Consider the following 7,470-nt stretch of genomic DNA (forward strand, 5'->3'; position numbering starts at 1 on the left):
CTAGCCATATAATCAATTTAAGAAACCAACACCCGAGTGATGAGTAATTACCGATTGAAATTTGGGTATTGGACCACAAAAACTGCACTTCTCTCTCTCTTTGCATGAAACCTCAATTTTCACATAGCCTCTTGCCTTTCATCTCCTTCATGATTCAAGCTAGAGGGTAAGGGTTAACATTGCTCAGCGGACAATCGTAAAGATTTACCTATGGTCCCCAAAGTCTTTCCACATGCTCATTACCGCTAAAACCATTGGTACCTCCAAAGGAGGGCGGCAATAAGGCAAGGGCTACCTTGAGAAGTCACAGGCCCGCCAAGATAATAACTCCTTATCCCACTTATCATGAATCATCAAAGAGGTCCAAAATTGGGTTAAGCATGAGGAGCTAAATGAGACATTCACATGTAAAGAGAGGTTTGAAAGATAAGAGAATGGCAATGACACAAAATGCTCAATTGAGGAGGCTCATTCCTTGATTTGAAAGGGAGAGGAGGGCTCCTTTTATAGGTGGAGAATCACCCTCTCTTCCATTGTTACAAATTATAACATAAAAAACTTCAACCCTTCAGTGACATAAGGGTAGATGTCACCAAATTGTCCTCTTAGGCTAAGTCTTCTATTGATTATTAAATTGAAGACTTTTTGACTTTGAGAGTGTGATGAGATAATAGCCAAGCCTAAGTGGCATGTAGGTGGAGATCCCACTTACACATGGCGGAATTCTCCTCTTCCATGTAGGCATTCTAGAAGAATCTTTCCCAATTATGCACCTACACACACTCCTCCACATGCCTTCCACACTCCCCAACTTGTAGCCTTATGGTGAATGCCATATTAATAATACAATTAAAATCCATGTGAGCATGAAGGCCCACTTTTATTTTCCACATCACTAGCCTATCTACCATACCAAAGTATTTATCAAGCATACTTGTGGCATTTACAATGTGTGCATCCTAAATCAAGTAAAACCATTATATTTGAAGATAGAATGTTGTTATCGGGGTAGCCGCCAAGCCGCCGCATCACCACGCCGTTATTCCATTGTGGGCACCGCAATCTTCTTGGACAAGCTTCCACCTTATTACCATTGCGAAACCATCAAAATATGCACAAAATTGACAATGAAAGATATCAATTTTTCACGTCACAGTACTACAATCCAAGAGGCTCTTGATGTTAGTGGAGTTCGTAGGAAGGGATATAGTTCGATTTTCCATGCGATATCCTCAACTTTGAGAGATCAAAGGATTAAACGAGTTTTACTGCCAAATCCAGCAACCGTGTGGAAGATAAGAGGTCATTTGAATGAAAGTATAGATGAGTTTATTGGACAATATATCCATATTGAAGAAATATTTCATGGTGGTAAAGGAACCACTGTGTATGACCCTTGGAACAATATATTTATAGATCTACAACAACTTCAAAGAAGAATGGTCGAGTTTTATGGGATAACATTTGAAGAGTGCAAAGGCATTTTGAAATTTGTTATCAAACTGGATGAGTGTGAGGTTGTAAAGGAAAAGAAAATGGAAAGGATTACTATTACATTGATGAATGGAGCACTTGATACATCATTGACTGAAGCGAGTTCGAAGTATTTTAGTGTGCAGTCAGAGAAACACATATGGTGGTTAGGCTCGTTCCAGGTATGATCATTTTTTGTTTCGTACTTGATTTTAGTCAATGTTTTCAAATCTTTTATAGTAAGACTTTTGTTTTGTATAATCACAGGTGAAGACAGAAGACCATGAAACACTAGATTGGGTGTTTCACCACACGGAAATTCCAAGAATAATTAAAAGACAAGTGCAAGGAGAGAATCTCCATGTTGCAGGAAAAGGTGATTTTCAAGTAGAGTGGCACATGGCAGGGGATCTTAAAACACTTAAGTGTATGTATAACGTTAGTAAAGGAGATAACTCAAAGTCTCCTTGTCTTTACTGCAAAGAATCAGCTCAAGTAATGGATTCCAAATGGTGGAAGAGAGCACCTAATAGAGATAAAGTTGACCGTGACTTCAAGGCCATTCTTGACATTCCACTATGTAATGTTCACATATGCACATTGCATGCTCTATGTCGAGTTATTGAGAAATTGGTATTTTTGTATATTGGATTTGCTTGGAAACTCCGTCCCGAAAGAAATAGAAAGGATGCTATTCATGCATTGAAAAAAGTGTTATCCGATAAAGGTCTGCATGGAGGTGATGTTCATATCACAAAGGATTTTAAAAAGTCTACCAATGGCAAGGAGGTACCAATCAAGCCCTCTATTGGTGGTGTTAAGGCAAGAAGATTCTTGTCTCGACCCAAACACAGTAGTAAGCAAGTAAGGCAAGGTAGAACAGTTTCAAGGATTAGTTATGGATTGTGGAAGCAAGTCCATAATGCCGTGAAAGATCATGAGGCAGATGGGGAAGCACGAAATGTGAAGGCAGAGGTGTGGAGGTCTCTTGATCAACTCTTCATGTTCTGTGACAATGTAACATGGACAAAGAGTGATTACAAGAACTTTGAAGAGGTAATTAAACATTTTGGGAAGTCAATGAAAGATGCGTGGACAGCCTGCAATATAACTCACTACATGGTAAAGTGATGTCTTCTTCTTTTACTTAAGTGTGATCCTCTTTTCTTTTATAACTTACTATGCATTCTTATGTCTCCGTGAAAACAGCATATCATCTACAACCACCTTCCCTATTTTGTCAAAAAGTATGGATGCCCAGCAATTTGGTCTACCCAAGGCATGGAGAAGTCTCACTACATGGCACGTAATGCATTTTTCAGACACACACAACACTATGGAGGGAGTCAAAAGGCAAATAGTCTGAAGGAAGTCTTCCAATGGTTTTACCGAGGCATTCTACAAAGGCTACATGCTAAAAGAAAAGTTGCTAGTTCCAAAGTCAAGCTTGCTTTTATTCTAGCCCAAAAGCAAAGACGAAGACAAACTTTGGACAATTCAATGGCAACAGAGAGACATAGACAATGGAGGGATTCGAAGATATTTAGAAACCATAAATGGACAAGTAAACATGAATAGCAGTTTGTAACTTATTGGTCTTATGTCCACATGTTTTCAAACTCAATCAATAGATTTTTATTCTGTGGAACAAGTGACTCTTGGTGTTATGCCTATATGTTTTGAGACTCCATCAAAAGTATTTCTTTTGTGAAACATGTGATCTATATTAACAAGCATCAATACATCCATGAGCTACACACAAAAAATTCAATCAATACTACTTAATTATGCTAGACACACTATTGATCCTTACCAATAAGGTACTGAGTGTCAAACGCTTTTAGAAGCTACTGAGTGTGGGAAGAGTACTGAAGTGTCGTACGGTGATGGGACAAATGCAAAAGGGTACTGATCGTCCGTACGGACAAGGAACTGATGAGGATCAAAGACTTTGTACAAATCAGTTCAACTTCAACATAATGTTTGTGCTATATTTGATGACTAAATCCTATTACTCCCAAGGCCTGCCAGTCGGAACTCTCTTTTTGAACTTGATTGGACTCTTTTTCTTCCTTGTTGGCTTGATGTTGACTGTCTGTTTATCAATGCTTGCCTCTGTTGCTTGTCTGAGAGGGGTATCCTTGTCTTCAGCTATCTCCATGTGTTCTTCTTCTTGGATTGTGTGGCCTGATGCAATCATGGGTGGCTCTCGAAACCTTATGAGCTTGTGTTTTCCATAGCCCTCCAGACATTTGGGCTCCTTAACACCACATGCTAATGCATAAGAAGTGTAAGACAAAAAGTAAGAGGCCCTAGAGGCCTGCTTATTCACATAATCCCCAAATATATCTATGGTGGACAACCTCTCTATTAAAATGATCTTTTCCTTTTGCCATGGAAGATCATGTCCACCTAAAACCTTAGACAAACATTGAAAGAAGTAAACAATGGCTTCTCCATTGTTGCTCAACTGCCTATGGTAAATCAAGATCTTAGCACTGCCTAGATCATGAATATAATGAGCTAGGCTTGACATTTTGCCAAACCCAGCCGGCCTGCTTCCACTTGTTCTCTGGAGGAATGTATCATCCTCAATTTGTAGCTGCCACGTATCAAAAGATTGGAGTGAGACAATAATACATAACTACAAAACATTTAAACACAAGATAAAGTATTTGATTTGAAGTAATAAGATCATACCTTCTCATTTTCATCAGCAACCCAATAAGAAGTTCATCTTTCCAAAGATTTATTCCTCTCCCCTCCAGTCCAGCCTCTTCTTTAAGCTTTTCCTTATGAAGTGCTGAGAGATTCATAGCTTCCTGGGTGAGCTGGAAGGCAGCTTCATCTGGCTCTTGGAAATTTTCAGCCTCTTTGAAACCAATAGTAAGGGCCTCTGCAGGATCAAAAGTTGTTTCCAAAGCCAGTAGTGAATGGTCATCCTCTATGCCAACCTCCTTGTCAAGCCTTGAAGCCTGGGCAATAAGGGAAATGGCATAGTCCTCCCTCAAATTGAACATACACTCTATATCATGGAGGAAAACATAATCTTTACTACCAATCAAGACACCTGGAAGCATGGGCACTGCATAGTTGCTGCTCTGAACATCAAAATCTTCAACTGGCTGTGCTGCCCTAAGAGTTTCAGTCCTCAGTTGAACAAGGTCAAGAGCAGCCACTTGCAGCCCCTCATCCTCGAGGTTGATATCTTCTTCCTGCTCTGCCATATCTGTTGCCACAGGAATATCCTCTTTTACCTCCGCTACAGATATATCTTCTTCTTCAGCCTCCTGCCCTTGCTCTTCTAGAGATTGCTGATGGAAGACAATGTACATAAGGAATGCCATGGTTTCCTCAAGCACTCTGCACTTTCTGGTGTGCAAGTTACAACTGAATTTATATTCCTCAGGCAGGCTGTCAAATCTTCTATTCACATGGTACCTCAGCCTGTCAATGGAGACAATATGATTTATATGCACAAAAACCTTTTCACCTTCCACAATTCTTCCTGCCTCTGTCAGTTGTTTGAAGGTATCCCAATGGTCTGAAAGAAAATCTCTGTGATGCTCCAATACAGAGCTCATAGTGAACTCCCTGTTGAAAATACTGTGGTATATGTGGAAGTTTCTCTGAGCCTTGCACTTGTGAAGAAAGTCAAATAGGAGCAAATATGGAGATTTGTCCTCTTCTGGTTCCCTTTGTTTTGAAAGGGAAGACACCTTTCTGCTCCAGTCTCTTGCTTTTGCCTGAACAAAAATTTATATATCATGAATTCTATATGCTGACATATGCAATCAGGGAATGTATAGGATATCACCAAACAACTCTCTTCATGAGCACACATGAATCACCTGGTGATTGCTGTGGTCTGAGTATAGCAGCAGAAAAGTCCAGCTTCCTCTTGAAAGGAGGGGCCTGAGAATCAACTGTTCCAAAGCAAAAACTTTTCTCATCATCAAGAAAGAAATCCCCAGGGACATAGAAAGCAAAACAATGAGGAAGAAATGAAAACCAAAAGGGACACAAGAATTTGCAAGAAAACGCGATGCAGGGCCATTTGGAAAATGTCAAGTACTCTCCTCGCATTTTGTTGCAAATTCTCCATTTCTATTGACATCCATCCCCAATCAAATGCTAGGAACATCTTACAATGTTCTGGACAGTAAATGATACTAGGAGGAATTCCCCAGGGCAAAAGAGAGCAAAACAAAGAGGAAGAAATGAAAACTAAAACTAATATAAGAATTTGTAGGAAAACGCGATTTGGACCATTTGGAAAATGTAAAGCACTCTCCTCGCATTTTGTTGCAAACTTCTAAGTCCTATTCATATCCATCTCTAATCAAATCATAGGGTGATGTACCAGATTCCTAGGCAGTAAGATTCAAGAATTCTATAGATGGAAGAAATATATATTAGAAAACATTGAAAAAAATATAGATCTCTGACCTTTCTTTTCCTCTTCCATACTGTTGGAGTTGCCCTGGTGATTCTCTTGCTCTCTTCCAAACTTGAGCTGCAGCCTATGTAACCTGGAGATCTGGCAGTGGTAGTAGTCTTTAGACAGGTTGCAGAGTGGATGGAGTGTGTTGGGTAGGAAGTGATCAGAGGGGGAAGGAAAAGGATGATGGGAGGGTGCTGGTAGGGATGGAAGACGGGGAGGGAAGAGTGTTAATGGATCTGATTATGAAATCATGATTGGCAAAAAGTGACTTTCACACGTGTCAAATTTCAAATTCCAAAAGATCTGGGTGGGACCCACACGTGTGAAAAAATGACTACATTCCACACGTGTGGTATTTATTAGCTACTTTATTTGTATTTTGCAATAATCTATTCACTCCTGTTTAATCTCTCCTAACTCATCTCTCTTGCCTCTCTACCTCCCTACTCTACACCATCAGCATCCTGACCAGCAGCACAGGTTCATCCCCAGCACAGGGTACTCATCACCAGCACATCACATCTACAAATAGCTTCCAGGTCAGTAAGACACTCTATTTCCTTTTCTTCTTGTTTAATAGTATATTAGGGTAAGGTACTAATTGATGTGATGTAGCTTAGATATTATGATAAATATTATATGCATTCCTTAGTTTTTTCCACTGCAACAAGGAGAAGCAGGAAGACTTTTGAATTGGGCTTGTTGAGTGAGAGGTTGATCACTTCTTGCCTTCTATAGACACAATCCATCTTGCACCAAGTTGGAAACACACTGAAATGACTGAAGGCATGCTCCAGCATGCTGCCTCAAGAATTTGCAGTAAAACGCGAGGAGGGGGCTTTAGGAATCTCAAACAGCCCAAATCGCATTTTGTTGCAAATTTGAAACTGCTGCTTCATCCACCCCTATCATTGTGATTTTGTGTCTTTCTAGGCTATTCAAGGCTGTATAATCCTTCCATAAACTCAATCCATATTGTTTGTAGTTGTAAAGACAGAGAATTCACTGTAGGAATGTAATAGCATGTTGTTTCAAGTATTTGTAGGAAAACGCGATGGTGAGCTGTTAGGAATTTTAAATTATCAAAATCGCGTTTTGTTACAAATTATTAAATGTTGCTTTATCCACCTTGTCATTGCCTTCTTGTATCATTCCATGTTCTCCATGGTTGTAATCTTTTTCCATTGCTTTGTATGCAGCTTTTCAGAGTGATGGCAAGAACCCAGGCAATTGCAAGGAGGGCTGGCAAGGGGCTAGGGCTTGCACCAGCAGCAGCAGCTGGGGAAGATATCAAGGAATCTACCAAAGGGAAGAGTTGCACATGGCAGGAAGGGGAAGCCAATGAGCATGCTCCAGCAAAAGTCCAAGAGATTGAAACATTCTGCAGGTGTGCTAAAGGAGATCAGGAAGCAACAAAAAGCTATAGGCTTTGCGATCCCCAAGGCACCTTTTCAGAGACTAGTGAGAAATATGTGATAGTTGGCACCTTGGTTTCAGGTGGAACAGGACTGCCATTCTTTCCTTACAGGAAATGGCAGAGGATTACTTGGATA

This window comes from Cibotium barometz, chromosome 19, assembly GCF_041138505.1.
Source record: "Cibotium barometz isolate CiBa-2024 chromosome 19, ASM4113850v1, whole genome shotgun sequence".
NCBI lineage: Eukaryota > Viridiplantae > Streptophyta > Polypodiopsida > Cyatheales > Cibotiaceae > Cibotium > Cibotium barometz.